This window comes from Nelusetta ayraudi, unplaced genomic scaffold (genome assembly GCF_046127955.1).
Source record: "Nelusetta ayraudi isolate G7.1 ecotype Tasmania unplaced genomic scaffold, CSIRO-AGI_Nayr_v1 ptg000018l, whole genome shotgun sequence".
Taxonomy (NCBI): Eukaryota; Metazoa; Chordata; class Actinopteri; order Tetraodontiformes; family Monacanthidae; genus Nelusetta; species Nelusetta ayraudi.
The window spans coordinates 2,056,482-2,082,305 of NW_027466068.1; positions in this window are offsets into that span (position 1 = coordinate 2,056,482).

Genomic DNA, 25,824 nt, shown 5'->3' on the forward strand with positions numbered 1-25,824 from the left:
AGAAGCTGAAATCAGTTTTTCAACAAATGAAAAGGGAGGACTTTGATGTAATTGCAGCTATCAATCAAATCTTTAAAATATGTGTCCTAAGCAGGGAAACTATAGCACAGAAGACTCTCAGTAGTATTTGAGCAGTCTGGGTGACGTTTGCGTCACATCTACACCACACAGTTCAACTCAATGAGCTAAAGTCTCGCCTGCAACAATATAAAGTTGGCAACTCTCTTATTCTGTAATATTTGGACCCTTCAGTGGCCAGATGTTGTGCAATATGCAGTCTGCACCTTCTACAGGACATGATGATATGTTTTCTTAGCCAGGATTCCACTTAAATTCTTTTTATTTGATTTTTTTTTCAGGTATGACCGTAACACAAACCAGCTGACAACTTTAATCATCCATCATGTATCCTTCATTTGCTTTTCAATTGAAGTTCCACACGATCATCCACAACATCTGTGAGAACCAGCTTCTGTGGAAACGTCGCTGCGGGTGGCAGCTGTGCAGCCGTTGCAGTTTTGTGGAGAAATAGTCTAGTTTGTGTATTTGAAGGTTCACCCAGAAAAAAATACATTGGCTGAAACTGTCATCATCTCTTTAAATTTGATTTGATGATAAGACTTCATAATGATAATAGTCCAGTGAGTCCACTGATAAAGTATCAATAGATCAACTATCAATAGTGTGAGACCGAAACGTCAGCTTTAACGGGAGAAACATTTTCACTAGTACGGACCGTGTGTGGTTAATGTTCATTGATCTTAAAACTTTGTTAACTCTATAGGCCACCGTGTCTGAGCAAAGTGATCTCCAACCCAGTGACCAGGCTCATGAACACTCTCTTCATCAAATGGTGTTTCAGTTTGATGCCTAGCCAACAACTATAAAAATTTATTTTTGGGAATTTTTGGAAGGATGCCAAGAAATTCGAAACTCGACTGTAGCTGTTGATGTTGTTCCATCAAATTAACTTGACTACACTTTCTGTCCTTCACATGCAACAGCATGTATCATGCAAAATCAACAATTGAAAAAAAAAACACTAGAAAATGACAATTAGGTAGTGGTGTAAAAATAATCCGATTTGAATCGGTTATCGGTCTGTGACGTCTGAGATCCGAGTGCGTCGATTGATGGAGCCCTGAAAGATCTGTAAAGTAAAAATAAGCACTTGGGGTTAAATTGTCCATTTGTATTGAATCGCACTGAACCGAATCGGATCGAATCATACCAAATTATTAACAATTTTTTATGAATCGTCCCTGAATCGTATCGTAGCTTGTGAATCGAGATTTGAATCGGATCGTTTTGTGAGTGAAAGATTCACACCCCTACAATTAGGGGCATGAGACTTTTTTTTAAGCACAGACACACCTGTGGGACACTCTGGTACACCTGCTGTAAGCCCGGGCAGGAGTCTCACATTCCGTGCACGACTGTTAATTGCCATTAAGGTCTCGGCACGTTTCAATAATCTGAGTGCAATCGGCATACTCCTCTTGTCTTAATGCAGCAATTGCTCATTCTGAATGTGACCTTCCTCTGTTTCAGGCGACTCACTCAGAATATGATATTAACAAAGTTAATATCGGCGAAATTGATGCGCATGTAAACGTGCTCACTGAGTCTAGAGACCATGGGAGCAGCGCTGCAGTACAAGCTGCCAATCTCTCAAACAATATGAAACATAACGGCAAAGGGTCCAAGTGTCCCGCTGGGGTAATACCTAGGACATCCACTAGGACAATGTCTGGCAACACCCCAGAGATGCAGATGTCTCTTGTATCTATGTGTTTCTCGAGATTAACATACATGTACATGAAAGGTCGAAGGTGCTCCATTTAATGTTAACCCATCCCGCTCATTGACCGGGACCTTCCCTCGCATCACGAGTGGGCCTTTGTCTGTCCTGTTGGTAGAAGCGTCTTCTTTACGGACGTCTGTCAACTTCACTTATCAACTGAATCGGCTGAAATTTCAAGAGCAATATTGATAGACTGATGTAAAGTGATCATTGGAGATTTGCAAGAGGGATGAGATTGATGCGACCAATCCAGCTGCCGTGCAAGGCTATCACAAACAACCAAGAAAGTAAATACTGGTGCACCTGTTTAACCACGGCTTCCATGTCAGAGACTTTTAGAAACAGTTCAGTAAATATGCATTTACTGATTGACTGAAAAATGTGATCGATTGGATTTTGGCATGGTGGATGAGCTCGTGATCCTGTTGCGATGGACTTCTGGGATGTTTCAGAAGCTGCGATGCCTGAGGCCGCCATGTATTTGTGATGTAAGACACACGTATGGATGGACACTCACTATAACCTTACAGAACTGACAATGCTCAGAAACAATTTTTAACCTTTGGCTCCACGGAATAAAAAGCTTCTCCTCTGCACAGTCTCCTCCTCGCTGCACTCACACTAACTGCCATCACTGATCTGGAAACAAGCACCGTGTGGAAGATAACACCACCTACTGCGCCTGCTGGTGCAGTGTGAAAATGTGAAATAGAGACATGGATGGTGTTTCACAGGCGAGATGTACATCCTGCGTCCTCGCGCACAGACGCGGCACGGAGAAAGTGTTTATGTGTAGTTTCAGGAAGTCAGACAGAAACAGAGGCAGCACTGCAGACTCCCCATTTTGTTGAAACTGAGTCTGCTAATTATGCAGACATCCCTCAGGCCATATTCCATCAAACCGGCTAATTGAATTGCAAGAGCGGTCCAGACCTATTTCCCTTCTTCAGCACGAATGTAATGCTCATTGCTTATATTGAGCCGCCGCATCCTTCCCAATGTGAAGAATGCGCAAGGATTTACCTGCAAACTCCAGCTTGCTCATTTCAAAGCTGGCCCACAGCAGTGCTTAGGCTGGCCACTCTATTGCTATTGTTGATTGGTAATTTGGCGGCAGGCGATTAAAGGGAGGACAGCCACAAATTAAACTCAGGTTCTTTTGTTGATTGTATTTTGACTTCTGACAAGGTTCTGGCTTTTCGGGCAGCATTTTTTTTTTATTAAGCCTGTTTTTTCACAGAATGGACACGGAGGAGCAATACTTTAACACTTGGCCCACATAATTGACTTGGAAGTAGTTTAGCGTTTAAGAATTGTCCCGCCGACACCTCGGACCAGGCGTCTCCTTTTGCAAAGCCTGGTAATTAAGCAACACTGATTGCCATTTTAATGACTTCCTCCCAACGCTCAATATATTGGCAGTAAGTAAGGGCAGCAGAGTGTGTGTGTTTGTGTATTTTAGAGGTTGTAAGTGTGTCACTGTGTGGTCAAGTACAAAAATGGTGATTCTCACAGGCAGTCTGGGGAGTTGAAGTGTCACTCTCAACACGTTGTCACAACACAGTGCTTTTCATCCCCTTGTATGTGGCCAAGTGATTTTCTGCACTCTGTCAAATGCGCATACTGTCGTTGTCTATATAGATATATGCCTCATGTGCATTCAAGGACAATATATTGCATAGATCTTTTGAAATAGTGATATCTGTGAGCAAAACTATAAACTGAGTCACTGTGTCTACAGTCGACTCTGGAACTTGTATAACAATTCCAAAGCCCAACTCCACATCTAGGACACCCCAGGGTGCTGAGCCAGTGTAATATTTAGAGACGTCGCTACGACTGATAATTGGTGTCACACTGGAAACAAGTCTTTTGGCGGCGGCAGGCACTCAAAGCAATAACCCCAACGCAGTATAGTGGACTCTGCAAATGTAAGATATTTTCAACAGTTGAGACGAAAGACAGTTATCGCATCCTTTTTTTTTTTTTTCCTACAGTTTGGTATGACCATGCAGATAACAGTCATGGTTGCAGATCACGATACTCACTGGATAATTGATGGTGTTTGTGCTAGATTTTAACCTTGACACCCAACAGGAAGTCAAGGATTTTACATTTTTTTTTGGCCAATGTTGGCAGGTACATTGTATTTGGAAGGACTTCCAACAGATTTCAACCAAACCCATGAACTCAGAGGTACAGCAAACAAAACAGATTGGTTTTATCGAATAAAAACGCCTGCTGACTCCTGACAATTCTTTCAGTTGAGATCAACATGCCTGCAAGGATGTTTGCAATACTCTTTTCAGTCGGTCATCCCATGCATTCATTTCTTAGCACCCCAACTCAGCACTCTGGGAAGAGCTGGCGCCTGTCATTGGATAACTTATCAGGCTGGTTTAGAGAGACAAGCGGGTATTCATTCACACACAGGGTCATTTTAGAGTCTCCAGTTCAGAGTTAGCTTCAGGTCTTTTACTTTGGGCTGTGGGAGGACGCGGGAGTACCTGAAGAGAACCCAGGCAGACTCAGGGAGAACACGCAAACTGAACATCCAAAAGTTTGTGGTTCAAAATGAAGCCTAGAAACGTCTTGCATGCCACTCTAACCACCGTGCCATCTGCTTCAACAAACCGCGCTTGACAATTTCAGTTTTGTCAGCAGCTACACTTAGGTGTGATAAAGCTCCCGTTGAATCTAAGCTGTCACCGCCAGTTCACATCTCAGCCTAAGCTCCCCGGAGAAGCGGCAGAAGGTATTTATCCATACAGTAGATGGGAACATGAACAGGTTGTGCCTTTCTACCTGTTTGGCTCATTACATTAGTCATGATGAGGGAGGGACTGAAGCGTTTTGTCAGAGGGGGCATCGATTGAATCAGCCACAATTTACAGGAGTAATGCGCCACACACTTCCTTCAATTATCACACCTCCATTGCCGTTGTTTACCAGCGAGCGTGATGTGCCACTCAGCAGTGCTACCTCACTCAAGTAAACATGCAGCTGGGGCAGATGATGCAGCAGCTCTGCCCGAAAATGAACTTCCTTGCTCCAGAGCGCGTCTTACCTGATCAGCGGATGTGATGTACCGTTCCACAGTGTGGGCGTCGCCTCTCCTCTGGGGTACCCGAGTTATAAATCGAGCCTGAGCTGTTGGCACGAAGTGTCATGTCGGTTTTCTTTGAATTTCCCAGTAACATCGGCGGCTCTGCTGAATGGTGAAAAAAAAACCTTTTGATAAAATATGTTCATTTATTCGTCTGACTTCTGGCAGTTCTGCAATAAATAGTGAATTTTTAAATTGTTATTTTGTGGGGAATAGAACCCCTTAAATTACAGCCAACGCTGGCACAGATGAAGAAATATTTCAGAAAATCTTGAAATGAAAACAAAGCTGCAGGAAAGGGGAACATCTTCTCCTGGTGTGATCTCTTCTCAATTCGCCTGTCATTGTCGGAAGACGCATCACATTTGATCTCACACCTCTTGTTGTCTGTGTCACAATAAAGAATGAATTATAATGAGCAATTTAATCTGCACACCCTTTGTTGGGCTGAAACACAAACACAAATTGAGTCTGGCAATGTTGTCTGATAATTGGCTACTGGTTTTTTGAATGAGGCAGAAGGAAGATTTTTTTTCCTTCATTATTTAATTCATTGCATATAAATGAAACATAAGTGAAAGCTAAAGTCACTAGCGTGCAGTTGGACAGTTGTGAACTTAAAACCTATGCAAGGGAACACACGCACGCCTCAAAATTTGACAGGCTTTTGAATCGAGACGACCCACAACAGAAACCTACTGTAAACAAAGCTGCGCTCATTAGCACATCCTGCCTATGTTGTGCTTAATAAAGATGCAAAACTTTAATACTTTAAGACTTTGTAAGTCTTGGTGCATGTGCTAGTTCAGGCTGTTTGCATCGACTCCACTCGCCATTTTATGCCCGCAATGTATTTTATTGAATTATTTTGTTGTTGTTGTTGTAAATGCAGTTTCGATCCATTAACTATATGGAAGAAATTATGGAAATGTATATTGTACTTCAAGCCAAGCAGATTCTATTTGAGTTTTGCTAGAGACACGCCGAGGTGCCAATACGAATAACCAGTCGCTCAGGTATTTACAGCTGTTGCTGTTTCTTTGCTATATAGGTCAGGCCTCAGATCAGATAGCCTCAGAGAAGTTAGAATGCAAGGATTAGGCCGCCTCAGCTTGTGCCGCTTCTTTTGAAGTGTTTCAGAAATATCGTCATTAGTGCGAAAGGTTATTTGCCCCAGTCAAACAAAAGAACATTCCTCCCCAAAAGGACACTTTCTTCAGTTCATGTAGAAATAAACTAACAAGACAGCACAACATACCCGCCTGCTCGAGCAATGCTACCCTTAAGCGGAGTTTGCACAAAAGTCTATTCATCTCTGATTCATGCTTGAAGGGCTTCTTTGCAACTAGATCCATTAGGACAGGTTAGCATCATAGTCAAAGCGTTTTGCATGCCCCTGGAGTGAGAGCCATTATGTTCTCGTCGCTGACTCTTGTATTCCCGATTAGTGTCAGGGTTAGGGCATTTCTTATTTTTATTTTCACGCAGCGTGTTACTCATGGATTTCTGCGTTTCACCAGATTCTTAAGAGATCTTTCTCCAACTCTCTCCAAATTTCCAAGGGAGCTTGAAGCCTCGAGTCTCTGATCCAACCTCTTTATATTGTCTGTGTTTTCCTCTGGCAGCCATGTATCATTGAAATTAAACAGGCCCAACCTCTGCAACACTTGCACTCCATCTATCTGGGTCAGGCCGAGAAGCTCAGTCTGCTCTTTGTACTCAAAGAGGGGCGTAAGTGGGAATTTGTCATGTGCTGCGTGAGGAGCGGACAACAAACCCTTGCATGCACAACGCACTAAAAGCGTTGAAATCAGTAAACTGTCCATTAGAAAATGAAATAGACAATCACTGATGATGCCGTTCATCCGAGTCATTTTTCAGGCGTTTGCTGCTGTCTACAAGTCTCCATTCATCCCCGAAAGATCCTCAGCATTGATAAGAACCTTTTAAGGACATTGTGCTGCCACCAAATTCAATAATGGCAAATTAGGCGACTAATGATTCATAATGGAGGTAATTGAAAATCAGTACTTTCTATTGCCTTTTCCACTAAATTTAATTACCCAGACTTCCTTTTCAGTGATTGGACAAATATGTCTGAAAGAACAAGAGCAGCTCTTTTTTTTTTTTTCTGCTTTCTGGATCCGCATTTTGCTTTTAAATCTGCAAAACCAACCTCAGTTGTGGTCAGAACGGAGCAATTTGCGTCACTGCTGGGGGTGAGGAGATATAAAGCCTTAGAGTTACTGTAATGCAGGCTGAAGACAGGTGGAGAAAGAGCCATAGGCAGGGAAACGGGGGGAACAGAGCCAGAGCATGCTAGTGTCTCTGGCAGCAGCAGCAGCAGCAGCAGCAGCTTCTCCTGAGGGAGCTGTGGCGATGGCGTGGATGACAAATGTGGGCCACAGGGGTGATTTCGCAACAGCACGGCTTTATCTTCTCCTCCGGCTGCGGACATCTAATGTAGTGAGCCACAGCCACTTCGCTTGCAGATAGGAATTACACGGGGGGGGGGGGGGGGGGGCATGTTAATGCAATTGCTATTCATTGCATACCTTGAACCGCGTGTATGCTACAACTCTTTTTTTTTTTTACAAGTCTTGACGGGTGGAATCAGTCAGCCTTGGCGCATCCCCCCTCTCGGTGCCAAAGCGAACAGTGGCACCAAGCTGCGCTGGATAAATTGGAATCCTACTGGGTCTATGCTGGAGATCAGCTCAGTGACTATTCCCCTCCAAAAAAACCCCCACAACCCTGCAACAACTAGGCCAGGCTCTCGTTAGGATATGTCCATCAAAAACCTATTCTGGGAACAACAGTTAAGCCTTGTGGCTGCTAAAAATACGAGTAATCACCTCAGGGATTTGGGCGGGACTTTTACTTAAATATGGTACGAATGCACCTGAGAGTTGGAGCGGAGATGAGAGACAGTGAATTTACCCTGATGCCACTGCAGTAGGAGCACTACGGCCCTGTCTTTCTGCTCAGCGCTGCATTTGGACTGCATTTGTCAGCAATCAAAGTTCGAGCTGCAAGGCTGCCGGATAACAAAAAGACACACTGAACAATTTCAGCAGGTCAGTTAGGAAACATAGCAATGGCATGGTGCAGACAGAGCTATAACATATATGTGGGTGCATTTTTATTTATTTATTTATTTATTTATTTTCAAAGGAGAAGCTGCAAGGCTTCTCTTTTTTCGCTGTTTGCCTGCATTCATGCACTGCTTTGAGTCACATCCTCCGGTGCTATTAAAAAAAAAGCCCTGATTGCATCTTTATGCCCCGGTTTCGTCTTGGGTATGAAAAAAACAAAAACAATCACTAACGCGAAACAAAGAGCACGTCGTGTTGCCGTCGACAACAAAGGTGACATCAAGCGAGAGAACTCGGTTGCATCATTCTTGAAGCGTTGCCTGAAAGGCCGGCCTGATGTGCGCTTGGCTTTAACAGGAAAAAAATAAAAAAATAAAAACCAGAAGCGTCAGAGGGCCTCGGCTTCCAGCGCTAGTTGAAAGGGGGCGAAGGCAAGAGAGCGCGGAGACGGGGAGGCGCAGTGAAGATCTCTCTGGCTGCAGCGCTGCGAAGGATAGCAGCCCTCAGGGAGATCTGCTGGTGCCGCTGTGACATTTTTAGGGCAGCTGTGAGAGTTATAGATGAGCATCAGATGTTATCCATTCCACTCTGTTGGAAAAGTGACGACACCAAAAACAACAACAACAAAGAAAAACGCTGATATCAGAATAAAGTTACATACCGGGAAGGACATTTCGCCCAAACTTTGCCATTCACTGCCCAGATTTAAGCTGTTTTTTTTTTTTTTTTTGTAATCCATGTAACCAATCTGGAGATTCACAGATAGGAAGAAATCTAACCAATTCAAGCCTACAGCAGCCAAACAACAAAAATGCAACAATGCTTGTATTGTGTCATGCAAAACCCTGCAGTCCTGTCTGATCCAAACCCTTAATAATCATAGACCATGTGACTAAGAGACTATGGTGGCTATTATAGCCAAAAAGCCACCACAGCCTCTACGCCACATTTAACAACTGCCTGCGTTCACTCGCTCCTTGAAGTTGCTGTGTGAAAGCAACTGCAGACAAAGCGACAAAGAGCTACTGGCTTATGAGCTGTATAGTTATTACAAATCTTACACTGCACAGTTAAAAAGAAGATTCCAGCCACCAGAGGAAGTGACATCTCTCTTTAAATTGCAGTTAATGGCATGAATAGTCAGCAGTGACATTAGGGGCAATAATCACATGTGGCTAAGGCTTCTCTGCAGCGATGTTTGCGATGCTAATGAAAATATATCTGTTGATTGAATAACAGGCAGCATTAAAATACATGTCAGGCTCTGAATGGCAGGGCTCAGTGTGTCTCCTACTGGCCCCGATGTTTTTATGCCTCCCCCAGTGTTTGTCGGAGGCGCTCTTGCATGAATAAACAATGGAGGTGAGCGAGCAAAACATTTTGGTTGCACCACATCGCTGAGTGTTTAAAATGAATGCAGAGCCGCAGAGACTGCCGTGTTTGTGTGTTTGTGCGCCCTCCTTCACACTCCTTCACCCTTTAGTGCACAGCTTCCAACACGTAAAGCGATGACAGGGCGTTATTATCTCTGACTGAGGGATGTGAGAGTGCTGTGTATCGTGTTGTTTTGCTTTTTTAAAATGTATATTAGCGCTACAGAGGGAGCCGCTACTGGCTGTCCTCATCACTAGGTCATTTGCAAACTAAACGACGGACGATTTCCCAAAAGAATCGGGGCATCGCATCGTCGTCGCACGATATCCCATATCTGGTAGCCTTTGATCTTTGTAGGAGTTCTGTGTTAACATTACGGCCACACGACTCAACATCCAACAACACCTTCCTTTCACTTGGGTGGAAAGCGGCCCCCGTGCCTTCTAGCCCCACTCTCACGTACTGCATCTTGATTTCAGCTTGCTGCCTTTTGACCCGGCTATGCGGTTTCTGATCTTGCAGGCGACGGCCGCATCACAATATGTGACCTGAAAGACGGATCTCAGGCACCGACCCCGAACCTTTCAGCTACCAGACCGTACCAAAAAAAACAAAAAAATAAAAGGCGGGAGATGCAGAGGACAAGACGATGGACAGCTTTAATACAGTGACACTGGGGCCTCATGGGGGAGGGAGGGGGGGGGGGGTCAACTGGTTACCTCTGCCGATATTATTGGTGGCAAAATGAAGCACATCAATTTCCTGCAGCCTCAGCGATGACAAGTGGCATCGAGGGCCCCCCCCACAATGGCTGTTGCTTGTTTTTTTTACACACCTTGAAGGGAAGAGCAGGAAGAGACGAGAACTGGAAGCCTTAAAGGAATTGTTCACTCCAAACTGAAATTACACCCATTCACGACTACGTCAGTGGAAAGCCACTTGCGGCTTCTGATCTGCGCAACTGTTCTGGAGTTTCACAGAGGGAAAGAATTGAAACAGTTACTCCACTGAAATGCTCACAATGCCTGTGACAACCATTGACTCCTCTCTGTGAAACTCCAGAAAGCCTACATACTTTGGGAAAAGAATTCCAACCATTTGTAATTACACGGAAGGCCAGGGCGGCAAACTTTCTGCACTTGTGCGGTTCTCACACGAACGTGGCTCCTTTGTTGTGCTACAGTGGATATTCTACCCACAAATGTGGTGCTGACATTGTACTTCGTGATATGTTAGACTGCCGCATCTCGGATGCCTAGCTGGCGCCGAAGGAGCACATTTCAGCACGTGGCCACCGCAGGCCCACACACAAGGCCAAATCCTCTCCCTCAGTGAAACTCCAGAGCTGTTACCTATGCAGATTGGTAAATGTCACCAGGGCCTCTGCTCACAGAGCTGCAAGCGGGAAGCGTGTGTGATTTCAATCACGGGTGAATTCTCCCTCTAAGTGGAGGAACATGGGACTGCACTTGACATGACACAACCATTACGGGTCTTTTTTTTTTTTTAATCTTCCCCTCTGGTCCATGCGGCTGATCCCTCCGGGGGATGTACGTGAAGATGCATCGCTGCACACACGCAAACAAAGTGTGCCTTCACGGAAGGGTACAGGAAAAAAAAAAAAAAAAAAAAACGTCTAGAAGAGGAAGTGCATTTCTAGCAGGTCTTTAAGCACAGCCTCCCGCCGCGGCTTCCCTCCGGAGCAGACGCTGCATAATCAATGCTCCGCTGCGGTCCTGGGCTGTCGCATGGCGAGGTTCGCTGCAGCGTCCTCCCGCGGCACCAGCTCCTTTTGCTCCGGTGCTCGGGAGGGAAAGAGAGAAAGCAGTACACAGATGTATCCAATTAACACCTGCCCCGATGGTTCACCGGCTTTATCTCCGTCACGGTCTCACATCTGCCATTTGCATATTCTATCTGCGAGCCTCATCTGCAACCGGCACCGCAACTGCTCCCATTCGAGCCGACCCTGAGCCGCCGAGTCCGGGTCCCTCGGTGGATTTGGAATAAGTGTGGGCGGGAAGGGAGAGAGAGAGAGAGAGAGAGAGAGAGAGAGAGAGAGAGAGAGAGAGAGAGAGCGCCACGGTGTGTATTATGGTATCAGGTGGGCTTTTTGAATAAATACTAAGGAGGAAAAAAAAAGCCTAGGTGCATTATGGGATGTCCTTAGTGAGCGTCTCTGTAATTATCTTGGTTTAGCATTATTTTTTTCCCCTAGCTTGGATATTATGTAAATGGACCCTTGTCAATGTTAATAACTCACAATATACAGCCTGGGTGTGACTTACATACACTGACGGCGCTCTGCTGCAGCTCCAACCACGATCCATTTACATTTCCTTCCCGTTCAAACATTTCTCTCCAAATTATCTCCCTTATGTTGTATCGACCACATCCAGTGAGTGAAGTCAATGGCGGACGATGTTTTCACTCGACAAACCTCATTAGGGTGCTTCATTAAAGAGAGTTTTACCTCCACTGTCCTGCAGCGGGAACCTTCTCACAGCCGACTTGGTTTATTTTTTTCTTCCCCAGCATGATTGAACCTCATGTGAACCGACTGTTTCACACAAATCGTTTTTTGCATCACACTGGCTCTGTGTCATTGCCAAATCAGAGGTTACGGCTCCTCTACCAGGGGCGAACCTTTTACAGTAAAGCAGCCTTATGTAACTGCTGCGTCAGGGCTTTGTGCTATTTCTGCCGTTATCTTGCCTCACTGAGGATGTCAAGCCAGATCTTTTAATAAAGCCGTGAATTTATGAATTTGTTGGCCTCTGACTCTTTCACTCTTGGCTCTTGAACAGTTCACACTTTTTTTTTTTTTCCAGGGGAATGTGCTTTGATGCCGGTGGGATGACTTTGTTTTTCCATCAATATCACCTATTTTTGACAGTTTTTTTTTTATTTACTTGTCTTCAATGTTGCCACTGTCAAAATCATTTTTCAAGACATGAGAATAATAGCTTACATAATTGTATTTGCTCTTCTGATCTTTACACCTGTCAAAGGACTCGTGCAGCCTGCGCACCAGCTCGGTCTGATGCGTGACATATTTCATTTCATGAGCTTTAGTTCAGTGTGCAGCGGATTTGGGTTTTTTGTTTTTCCAGTGTTGTTTTTTTTTTCTGGAATGTGTTGTAGTGCATAAAAGAAACAGAAACTTTGGCTGTCCGTAAAATCCACTGGCAAGTCGTTAACTGTTTGTTCTGCTTTCATGTTGGCATGGGCGAAAGTTTGTTTTGTAAAGGTTTAATGGACGTCCTCTTGATCCATCTTAAATGCAAACCAGCAGTTCCAAATGCAAAAAAAAAATAAATACAAATTTCTATTTTATTAGAATAGAATAGAACAGATGTACTTTATTGGTCCCAAATTGGGAAACTTCACTGTTGCAGCACTAAAAAAAAAAAAAAAAAGCTGCACTTCATGCAGTAAATACAAACAACTTTGCTATTCACCAAAACCTTGTTGTAAATTTGCAAAACAAAACAATACAAAAAACAAAACCAAAACCAAAACCAAACTAAACGCCAAAACAAAAATTATACTGGTGGAGCCTTGAGCAGCTGAAGGCCCTATTCACAGTTCACCAGCTTTTACCCATTCCGTTCCACACCTCACACGGCTCAGTGGTGTCTTTCCTCCCACAGACAGATCTTTTAGTGGCTGAACTGAGTGAGGATCAGATTACTAAAACAGCATGTTACAATTCATAAGATTTCTGCTCTCAAGATGTTCTTTGCCTTTTTCATCGGGAATAAAAAACAGAGACAGTGACTTCAGATGTGAGTGCAAAAGGGGAATCGGAGTGTGAGGCAACGTCTCTAGACTTTGTCATTCTAGATTATTGTATCATATTAAAGACGAACTTGAATATTGAAAATGTCTTGGAGAAACAGGAGATCTGGAAAAACAAACAAAGCAGACAGACACACACAAACAAATTCCCTTTATTTCTTAAGCCTCTTTCAGGTTGGAAGTGGCAATGAGTCAGTGGGTTGTTGTCGGGCCTTGTTTTGTTTTTGCAAATTTGCTCTGCTGACAGCGGAGTCGCAGTGCTGAGACGTGTGATTGGCAGCTGCAGTGTGACACAGTCTGTGGAAAACCAGGCCGAACCTGTTTCGCAGTCATTGCGACCTCTGTCGCAGCGAGACCACAGGCAGCCTCAGTGAAAATGAATGTCACACGCTGTGCTTTGGCCTCTGCACCTTATTTGCTGTAAACACCATCTTATAGAATATCAGGGTCAGACCATGACTGTGCAGGAGCCTCTTTTCCAGCCACTCACAATATTATCATGAGGCGTTAAGATGCATTTCTTTTTCCCCCTCAGGTATCTTAGATGGATTCCTGAAACCAGACAGACTTCCCTGCAGAAGAATGGCAATGTTACTACATGTTACATATCATGGTGTCAGTGTATTAACCCAACTCAAGTAGGAGGAGAGAACGACATGAGCTGTGTATCAGTACATGATACATGCATTTATTTACGAGCACATTCTTTTTTGTTGCACTTTGTCTTTTTGTTTGTACAATTACTCTTAATTCAAAGAGACAGTGTCCAGCTGCACTGACAGTCGCATCTCTGACCGGCACGATTGAAGTATTATTATTGTATATTTTTTCCTAACTGAGCATGCAGCGCTTGGTACACATGGCAAATGCTCCACCCCTCCGAGCCATCACACCTCCACAGCCTTTGGTCAAAGTTTTGACCTTCGGCTTGTGATAAGAAGTGACAGTTAAAGAGTCTTGAAGGGTTCGAATTCACAGTGTTCTGCACAGTTAGACTGACTTGCTCCTGTCAGTCAAAGCTCTGACCCTCTGCTGCTGTCAGTCTCTGGGAGGGTTCGAGAACCCACAACGCTACGGGGACCCGGCCATTGTACTTGACCCTATGAAATGTGAGGGCAACAAAAACTTGCATAAGTTCACCCGTTGACCTTTGGCTTATGGTCAAGTGATGTTTCAGAAGTTGATTCGGAAGACTGTGAACCCACAACCCGCTGGGGACTTGACAGTGTGCTTGGCCTCCGAGCCAGCAGAAGTCCACACTCTAGCCTGAACTTTGACCTGCGGCGTCTGGTCAAGTGACGTCACAATCTTCTGCACAGATGATACAGAGCATCGGGGAAAGGTATTTATTGTCCAGTACAAATTTCACATCTTGAAGTGTTAAATAGCATTCATTCATTCATCTTCTATACCCGCTTATTCCTATTCAGGGTCACGGGGGTCTGCTGGAGCCTCTCCCAGCTGTCTTTAGGGCAAAGGCAGGGTGACACCACCGCCAGTTCATCGCAGGGCCACATAGAGACAAACAACCATTCACACTCACATGCACACCTACGGACAATTTAGAGTCTTCAATTGACCTCACATGCATGTTTTTGGAGTGTGGGAGGAAGCCGGAGAACCCGGAGAGAACCCACGCAGACACAGGGAGAACATGCAAACTCCACACAGAAAGGTCCCAGGCCCAGAATCGAACCCACGACCTTCTTGCTGTGAGGCGGCAGCGCTAACCACTGCGCCACCGCAATCTTTAACATCTATCACAGAAGAAGGGATTCATTTCATTACAACAGACCCCCAACAACGGATGTAATCCATCGATGTTGGCTTACTCTACTGGTTTAGGCCCCCGTTAACACACCACTAGCGTCCAGCTGTCTTGTTCACATTAAACACATTCACATTAAGTAATTCAACAATGCAAAGAGCTCAGGTGTCGATGGTGGATATGATTAATGAGAGACCAACGCCTTTCACAGTCTTCTTGAGGCCTCAGAGCCTGAAGGTTTCACCCTTGCTTCTCACGATAGGCTTTACTTTAATCACATGTCCTTTCATGGCGTTCATGACTGATGAATAAAGACCTTGAGGAAGCGCCGGGCTATGAATTTATACGCCACAATTCAATTCCCCTCATTCACCTCTTCAATTAAGGGCCATCAGTGTCTTTTATCAGGGCTGATCCATCCATCGGTGCATCTGTTTTGCCCAACGCGCTCCGTCGGCGGCTGCGCGAGTCAATACGTCAACTGGAAAGGGGCAGCGCGAGTCTCCTGTGTTTACCTCTCTGAGCGGATGGCCCTTGATCTCCAAATCCCTTGTTTAGCTAAAGTGGCTCTCTCGGGGATTGCGGCGAGGAGAGGGACAAGAGTGATGGGCCGGCGGAGCGAGTGGTGCGTGAGCTTGTAAAGACGTTCGGGGGAGTGCAGATAAACGGGAGGGGGGATTGAGAGATATTCCGAGGGAAAAGCGAGAGCGATGGGAGGGTGAAAACCCGCCTCCTTCCCCTCCTCCTCTTCTTCCTCCTCCTCCTCCTCTCCCAGGCCCGATTGAACCTTCCAGGCTGAACTCATCAGGTATTCACAAAGCCTCCGCTCTCCGACGCCCACCTCTCCAGAGCTCTCTGTCATGGATGGAATGAGAGGCTCGGGGTCCTTTGTGGATCGCTATCCCTGTCATATTTTGTTACAACACCGCCGCCCTCCCCCGGCTGTGGGTGGCTTGAATTAACTCTGGGGAAGGGGGTAGGAAAGCGGGGGCACTGGGGTTCTGATCCCCCGTCCCCACCTTCCTCATCCTCCGCCCCGATCCTTCCTCCTCCCCTCTGCACTGCTTGCATTCCTGCGGCTGGAGGGGAAGTCGGCTGAATCCACACCTGAGTTGTAGTGATGTGTGTCGGGGTGGGAAACGGCTGCGGAGCGACAAGGATTTCAGATCTGGTCGTGAGCAAACACACACACACACACACACACACACACACACACACACAAACACTCAACTTGACAGACTTGACAGCATCTCTGCTTTGTTTTCCGTTTTTTTTTTTTTTTTTTGGTTTGTGATGGATGAATATTACTTTTGTTTGTACCTCAAACTGTTTCCTCGACACATCCCCACTGACAGTGCACGAACACATGGGCTCACACACGGGCGCACACGCGGGCACGCAGGCCTCTGAGCTCCATTCCCATCTAGCTGAGGTTGTTTTATGCACTTTTGATAGGCAAGGAGACGGCGGCAGCACCTGCAAATCATTTCTGTCTCTAAATGAAAGGGTGGACGGAATCGACAGGCGCTATCGTACACAGACACTGGCTGCGACAAAGCTGGCGAGGGGATAGCGGCGGGGGAAGAAAAAAAAAAAAAAAGCACCGGGGGCGATCAATAAGCTGGTAATGAGGACTTGGAGCAGCTTGGTCATGAGAGGGGAAATAATTTGTTGTGCGAGAGAAAAGAGGGAAAAAGAGGAGGAACGGAGGAGGAGGAGGAGGAGGGGGGGTGGGGTGGGGGGGGTGGCGGAAGAGCAGAGAGACTGCAGGGCTCTAGTCATGTCTTCTTGCATGGTGTGGCTGAGAAAAGCATGGCAATATGAGTGTGTGCGTGTGTGTGTGTAGAAAGTTGCACACATGAGACTTAGTGATGTATTGATTGTTGTTTTCAGTGTGACCCAGGAACACTGGGTCCTCACCACAGATGCTGTGTGGGACAGCTGCACGTGCACAACAGGCGCAGCAAGACTCTCCTGGGCTGCTCCATCAACTTCAGCCTCCATCAGCTCGGTCGGGTCTTGTTTTTCTATTTGAATCGCCGGCCTTTGCACTGCACCATTTGTCTGCATTTGCATTTATAACAGTAATAGTTGTCTAAAATCTTGTTTAATTTAAAGAAATAGACATTTTGATTTGTCTGATGTGTGAACTGACAAATCAATTTTTTCTATTTTCAATTTTTTTTTTTACAGCTTCTGTATTAAAGTCATAAATCAATTGGCATCGCATTTGGCTGCAGGCAGCAAACTACAGTTCAAAACCGAAGCACCAACAACCTGGCTGGCTTTCCCAAGGGATGGATTATTTATTTATTTATTTTTCTTGATGGGGTGCATGGAACATGTCAAATTTAGTTTCTGTTCAAACAGAGTCTGGGTGCATGCTGACAGGTCCTGCCGCATGACAGATAGCGGAGTTTTTAATAAATGAATCCAGTGTTTACCTGCTCTTTGGTGTCAATATGGCGGCCTATCTCTCTCTCGCCAGCGCTTATTCAATATGATCTGCAGTTGTGTTTTCACTTCAGATCAACGGACCGAGTGAGCCAAGGACATGTGTGGGGAGTGGGGTGGGAGTGCAGTGAAATTCCACAGTACGAAGACGCGAAGGGAGAATCACATTGGTGGAGACAGTGGTCGATCCGGATGAAACGCTTCCCAAAACTGTTTGGACTTGCTTTCCATGTCCGTCTGATCAAGATGCTCGTGGGAGGGGAGGCTCTTTCTTTGACAAAACGGTGTTTGGTGACCGAGTTGCAAATGAAATCCTTTGACTGTGTGGGAACACAAGATGTGGGTGGTATGAGTTTTTATTTATTCATTCATTTGTGAATTTATTTGTCATTCAATGTTTTATTTTCTTTTATAGATTTTTAATTGTGATCTAATTTTTGATTTGAATTCATAATGTCGCGTCACCAGAAGGTCAGAGGTACATTGCTCATGAATAATCCAGAAAAGCCAATAATAATCTGCATGTAGTGGATCCTAGTCTGAAGGGAACCGGACCTGTGATTGCCGGCGCACAGCACTGAAAACACATACTGCTCGCAATTAAAGGGATCCACACACACACACACACACACACACACGGTGCACGTTAGCTAATTAGTAAATTCTGACAGGAAGGAAGGAAAAGGTTCCGCAGATCGTCTCAACTCCTCCGGGGAAATAGTGAGGCATCGCTGGTCAAACAGCAAAAACGTAATTCATTCCCTGCAAGTTCTTTTCTTGGAGTGCGTGGAGAATCCGTGGCGAACTCGGTGTGTTTGCTAATGAGGGCAACTGTGACAACCTAACACATCTCTGTTGGCAACCAGGAAATCTTCCTGAAATTCCTGACCTGACCTTCTTTTACCGTCAGCCTCACTATGCCAACTAACACAAGCATTTTTATGATACTTGTAATAACATTTGTCAAATCATGGTGAAGTATTGGCCGATTACCTCAAAACACAAATGTGATAAATGTTCCATTAGCTGTAATTAGACGGGCGAAAGGTCTTTTTTTTTTTTTGTGCCGTTTTCATTACGCGAAGGCCCCTCACACTTTGCCTTTTTGTCACTTCATTTGATGGCTACATCCTCACTCACTTCACTTTTGAGTATTTCATTAACAATTGACACCTCACATAAGAGCATTGCAGTTGGATAATTGCCAACTCAAGCAAGCACTTACGCGCAGCGTCCTGCATCTTAAGTACATGTGGAAAAGAACAGAATGCTTTCTTGATTTGGAACTTGGTTCATGTCATTTTATTTTTCATTCTTTTGAAAGAAATGAGTTGCAAATTCTCAAAACGTGCACGTTTCGAACGCACCTTTCCAAGCCAGGATGCTCTTTGTGTTAGTCACCCATGACGGGTCGTACCAATTCAGTATCTGACCATATGAGATATGGTCCCATTAACCTCTCTGGACCCTCTCTGTCAGTATTTGAGTTATGACTAATGTGATTGTGACACAGAGGCCATTAAAATCTAATCTGCTCGTCCGTAGGTTCATTTGGACCTTTGTACCAAATTCAGAAAAATGCCCTCCAGGCATTCCTGGGATATTGCCTTCACCAGGATGGGACACATGGGTCACCGTGGTCTTCTCTTTTACCACCCGAAATGTCATCAATTTATCGCAGAGACCGAGTGGACATTTGCTCCAACGCTCAAGCGGTTTTCTCCAACCTCTTATCCAAGAACCATGTTGATATGATGAACCGCTGGCCACAAATTTTAGACCTTTTCATACGGCCAACTGAAATATAGTTAATTTATTCAAGATCATTCATCCATGGGATCATATTTATATTAGCGCGGGGCGGACGTAGCTACGGTCAGAACGACCTTGACCTGCGAGCATCAATATCAGTTTAATTCATTTCTAAATTCATGTTGGCATTGGTTATGAATTTAGAGAAGTCAGAATGAAGGGCCAGTTTGAAAAGACAACGTAAGTATGGATGCCTCCAACATCTATCTATCTATCTGGAACGCAACTAAAAACAGACACTGAAAATATATATATAAAAAAAAATAAAAAATAAGGTTGTGAGTGGCAAGTCATAAATTTGATAATATTGACTAACGTTGACAGTCAGTTTGATTCAGTAGTTACATCTCTTGAGGTGAGTCAGGCTGTAGCGGCCAAAAAAATCCAACATTTCAAACCGCAGATCTGAGGCCGACATGGTTTACCTTGCCCCCCCCCCCCCCCCCCCGACGATATGTGAAGGCGCATAACCTGGTAGAGGCGGTGGCTTGGTTACTGACTCACTGCTGGTATTGACTGACGATTTATTGATTACCTTTTACAACTGTCAGCGAGACATATCAGGCCGCCCCTATTTCTTTCAAATGCGGTGCATCAAAATTTCACATTTAGTGAACACAGGCTGGAAAACAAGTTGTGGTCCGCTGCCAAAAACAAAAACAGACCGTTGGCACAAATTGACAGCTCTTGTGTAAACACCTCATCATGGAATAATATGAAAAGGCTCCATTTGTCACCCAGTTGATGTGATGGATTGCAAATAGACAGATTGAATGCTTGGATCATGGATTCATTTTTGTGCAATGACACGTCTTTCAAAAAAAAAAGAAAGAAAAGTAAAACAAAACAAAACACCCTAACCCAAATAACCCCCAAATCTAGTTAAAATTTCACAGGTAAACTTTTTCCAACATTGAAAAAGTGAATAATGTGTCTCTGTGTCCCTGTTACTTCCCAGAGATGAGTGGGTTCGTCCATTTATTCATCATCCATGAAGCAGCAAATCGAATCTCTGAGTTTAAACCATCTGTTTTCCATATTCACGTTCAGAGCCCTTGACATTGCCAAGTAGCTTTCTCTCTCTCTTCAAAGAAACTCACGTAAAGTTCATATCAACTTGATCGTGCAATGATGAGCACATTTACCATCAACAATTTCCTGTGACAGTCACCGGAGTCTGGAAAGAATGCCTTAGAAGCCTGTGTCCTGTCATTATATGTGTCAGGCAGCCTTGCATTATGGATTTTCTTCCTTTTCAACATTGTGTTGTGATGAAGTTGTCTAATGTCAGGGTCAAACCAATCAGGAGATGGAGATGGTCCAGACAAATGGAGATGTTCAAGTGAATGTTCTGCCACAGAGGTAATTTAGCAATAGAAAGAGCTTCAGGTGCATGGTAGAATATAAAGTGACGACTTTGAGAGGCTGCAAGTGACGGTAAAATTCAAAGTGAAAGAAATTTTAGTGGTGGCTGAAAAAATAAAATGAAAAAACTGTCAGACCGTTTATTTTCCTAACTTTGATTCAAAACCTATCTTCGTTAATTTACTCATTTGGTGCTGAGAAATGAAAAGGAGTGTGTCACTGTGTTGGAAATAATCGAGATCTGCTGGTTTTCTTTCAGGCTTCAAGGCAGCTAAGATCGTTTGCCGCTCACTCTCGTCCACTTATCCACACAAGAAGCTGATGGTCGGTCATTAGATCCACTGAGATCCATCCAGCCATGTTCTCCCGCTTATCCAGAACTGGGGCAGTGGGCTTACAAGGGGTATTCCTGGTGTCCTTCTCTCCTCCTCGGAGACCCTGAGACGCTCTCAGGCCAGGCAGGATGTGTAATCCCTCCGGTCATTCCTGGTACTGCCTCAGAGCCTCGGGGGCCCAGCGGACATGCCTGGAATGCCTCTAAAGGGAAGCGGCCTGATCAGATGCCTGAACCACCTCGATTGGCTCGGCTTAACGTCAACAAGCAAAAGCTCCACTCCGAGCTCCCTCTGGGTGTCTGAGCTCCCTCACCGTAGCTGCGTTTCCATCACCCCGAGAATTGCTCAGAACCTAAACGTCACAATAAAAAAAAAACTGGTAATGGAAACACCGAAGCTGAACCAGAATGGATGATTCACAATTGAAATATGAACGATGGTACGATGCAACACTCGATAAAGCATAAATCAACATGACAAGACGCAGTGCAACCTTTTCTACACTTGTCGCGCATCACGTGACGTCTTTTACTTTGACCGACAAAAAGGGATTATATTTTTTGACTCTTTGATTAGACGTTAAGTGGATGTGAGTTAGATGGTGAACAGTGTGCGAATTCAATAATAATAATTAAAAAAAAAAAAGCCGCATGAAGAATCAAACATCCATGAAATACCAAATGTGTAAAATGACAGGTCGGCTGATGAATTGCTGGCCAACAAATTAAGGCTGTAATTATATCCATTATTATTCATTACCATTCTTTGTTGCTTGTAATTGCAGCCTTGGCACGGGTGAACTGTGTGCTTTTAATATTTGATTTTTAACCTTTGAGTTTTTCTCTCAATTTCTATCTCACATTTTTTGCAGCACATGTGATAATAAACTCTTGATTCAAACGATTAAGAGTTTATTTTTATAAATGTCACAGTAACAAACCCCCCCAAAAAATAAACGTGCTGCTGATTACAGAGCACAAAACAACATCGTATTTTTTTAAAGAGCTGCTTTTTAGGCTCCATTAGCCGTTCTTTGGTTTTGGTTGGCCTGCACCCGCAGAGGGGGAAAAAAAGTAGGCAAATGCAAAAGTGAAAATACAGACACAAAGATCATCCATGACAATTACAACTCAGGAACCACGCTGCCACAGATTATAGCTGCATAATACAAATTGTCATCCAACCAGCGCGGACCAGCCAGCCAGCCAATCGGAGGCAGGATGGACGTCCTGCTCCTTCCCACCCCGCCGTCTTCCAGCGCCGGGCCTGATGAGTCACATAGAATCAAGCCGCATCAAATGTCAAGCCCGTAATTGAACGGAGGTGTTGTGAGTCAGGCTGTTTATTGTTGCATAAGTATTGGCTTTTGGCCATCTTGTACACATCAGCGATTGACTCAGCCAACCCTCCCCCTTCTCTCCCCCTCCCTCTTAACTTCCTTGAATGGCAGTTTCCTTCAGACCTCCAGAGACACGGCGACTGAGGCCATTCAATCACCACTCACAAAAGTGCCTGAAAGCACACATTTGATGGTGGCGGCGGCGGGGCCCGTGGGACGGCTGGCGTGCGAGCTACGCCTATGATTAAGTCACGGAATACTTACGATGACTTAAATGTCATCCCAGACTTCAAGCGTCATTTACTCCTCTGTGTGTCTCCTCATCAGCTGCGTTCTTTCATTCCGTTTTCGTCCCTCCCCCACCAGCAGAAGTGGCAAACTCAGCAGACACCAGGCTGACGGGCGCCACGTTCGCCGGAGCCATTTTCAGATCAGTGAGCTTGAAACGGCGGAGAAATTATCCGTAGATAGAGAATCCATCAAAGACAGCTGCCCACCAATGGGGAGGGCCGGCGAGGACGGTGGGACTGTCACACGTGATGGAGCGCGTGCGCCAGTAAACCAGGATGAATCAGCCGTTGATGTGTCCTTCATCGATTTTTCTGTCGGCACATTTGCACATAGATCTAATGTTGATGCATCAGTGGTGGTTGACATTTGACTGGCACAAAGGACTCAACACGTATCTTGTGGAATTGAAACAGAAGCGCAAAAACCAAAACATTGCTGCTAACGTTTGCTCTGCTCTTATTTTAATCTGACTTTCATTTATTTGCGTAGATTTTTTTGTTGGTCTATTCGTGTTTTTGCCCGCTGGTTTTATCCTCATTAAGAAAGAATGTGGAATTTCATTTAAAAATGAAATAAAACAAAATACAACATGAATTTATTATTTAATGTCAAACTTATTGTCTTTGATATCAAGAGGCCTAAAATTGAACAGCAATTAATTATGAAAAAAAACAAAACAAAAACAGGTTGAATAAATGGCACAAAGCATGGCTCTGCTTGGTGAGTTTGCCGAAAAGACACTTTGTGCCTCGTCGCCACTTCGCAACGCGTTTGTTAGCTGTACGGTGTGTGTAATAACCAGTTCGATGTTTCCATCTGGCCGTTCCTTGCGATAAAACCCAGTGACAGTTCGCACGAAGACAGCCAGACGCAAACATGTGCCTCCTTGTTTATTTCCCACCTGGGGCAGATTGGACAGGCTCAAAACTAATGACATCCATATCCACGTGTATTGTTGTAGTATCTGCAGAGCAATGCACTGTGTTCGCACAGCAGCTGGCTGCAGCATCAAAGGCCTGGTTTGATTGGTTTGTGATGGTGACCCAGAACAGTGAAAGTTGTGAAAGTGGACCGATATTAATGGACTTCTGGCCACTGGAATACATTGAGGCCTAAACAATCCAATCATACAAGAAGACAATTCTTATTTCCATGGGTTTTTGTCAATAAGTCACAGTATGTAACCCAGAAATTAGCGATTGTACTCTTAATGCAACAATGACTGGGAAATGTTTATTAATAAGCCTGTGGAAGGAAGCATATTGGTTTCCTGACCTGATAGACTTAAGTGGCTTTTGCTCACCTCTTTTCCAAGCACAATCTTTATTGTCTTAGATGTATAGGGTTAACATTTTAGCAAAAATTGTCCTTATATACATACGTTTCTTTACATCACCATCCTTCAAACTGCTTTTTTTTTTTTTTTTTTTTGCAGAGATTCTTTTTCACATTTCAATTTAAATGTAAATCAACCCCCATCATTACCTTTTCTCCCCCCCTCGACCGGTTTGATGTTTATAAAGGCAACAGGATCTTATGGAAAACATGAAAGCCGTGGCTAATTGGAACTATGAATCAAAGTGCGACTGAATGGCACTTTGGTTTTCACCACACTACTGCGCGGGGGCGTAAAGGCACGCAGTCACGGTGTAATGCGATGCGCTTATTAATAACCTCATTATTATTTAACTTTAAAGTCATTAGCGACCTGGGGAATGAGCTTGGAGGCTCGGAGGAAAGCGGTGGGGTATCCAGTTGGAAATTGCAGTACAGAAGTCTGTTTGTTTGGGAGGTTTGTCGCACGCATGACTGATTCTTCAGTATTTCAGCAAGTAGGTTTCTGTTCTATGCTCGGCGACAGAGTTTTTGAGCCGGTCTTTTCTTGTGGTCACATGTTCATTTGGAGTTTAACATTTGGAAAGGGCGTAACTGTAAAATGTCGCTATTGAACGAACCCCATCACCGGCGAGTGCCTCGATCACCCTGTGGCGACGTCGCGATGAGAGCTGTTTTGTTTTCTTTTGCTCTTCCTTTGATGAAGGAACGCTTTGAGGGTCTGATGAAAGTGGTGACATAACTGCATTTGTGCTGTCACAGCCACACCCAACTACTTCCGCCTTCCCTTCATCCTGCTGTGAAATCAACCCGTGTGCGGAAAACAGCTCAGATAGGAGCTTTTCAAGATGGACGCGTCTTAAAATTAGGTATGAAATCTCTTGCTGCCCGATACTTTATTTTCTCTCTATGACATTTTGGAAGAACATAATGCTCGAGGAAACGTATTCTAAGGTCAACCGTTTATATTGTGACGCTCCTCGAACTTGGATTTCGCAACAACCTCTTTGCTTAAAAACATATAGGCTTGGTATTAGTTTTTATCAACATGGTCTCTTGTCTGAGGCTCCTCCGCTCTCACTCACAAAGTTTTCTTTCAGACTTTTAAACCCTTCCAAGCTGCTTTCATTCCTTTCATATTAAAACGGGCTTAAAGACGTATAGGAGTTTGGAGACAGGTCAGCCATAGTGGCAGAGCGAACAGACGGGAAGTTATCAGATCAGCCTGGAATAAATTTAAGTTCTTCCCTTTTTGTCATCAGCAGGGATTTTATGGGCCAGACTCAAAATTAAAGCCATTAAAATTCCTCCCAGCAGGTAGAGAAGGAAAAGTTTTAAAAAAAGTAATAAAATAAATATTTATTACATATATATAGATATATATTGAATAAATAAGAAGCAAAGATAAACTTTCTAAACCTATAAAATCTTTAGATACCTTTGCCGCCGCAACTTTGAAATAGCTCCTTTTACTCTCATGCTGCATCGACTGGTTTGCCTGATGTGCTTGAAGACAACTTGACACAGAGCCTTCATTTAAATGTCAATTTTCTCCTCTTCCAGATGAAACTTACCATAAGGCATATGCAAGCAGCGGGAGTTCACTCTCTCTGCGTTTACTTTCCATTATCCCCTTGAAGGATGATTAATTGGGCTGCAAATAATTTGCATTCATCTGGCGGCCGCAGCTGTCCGTCCGTTTCAGGCACTCAGAGACGTGACTACTGATTGGAAGTTGAGGAGGGAATAAAAAAAAACAACCCGGACTGCTTGATTTGCCAAGGTTCACTGAGAAAAACAATCTCCTCATTACTCCCAAATTGTTGGTAACATCAAAGAGGCTTTGCAGGCTTTTCGGTGGATTTGTGTCGCTGTCATAACTGGTGATGCAAAATTAAAATGAGAACCATCCGCAAATATTCCCCCCCCCCCCCCCCGCGGACTC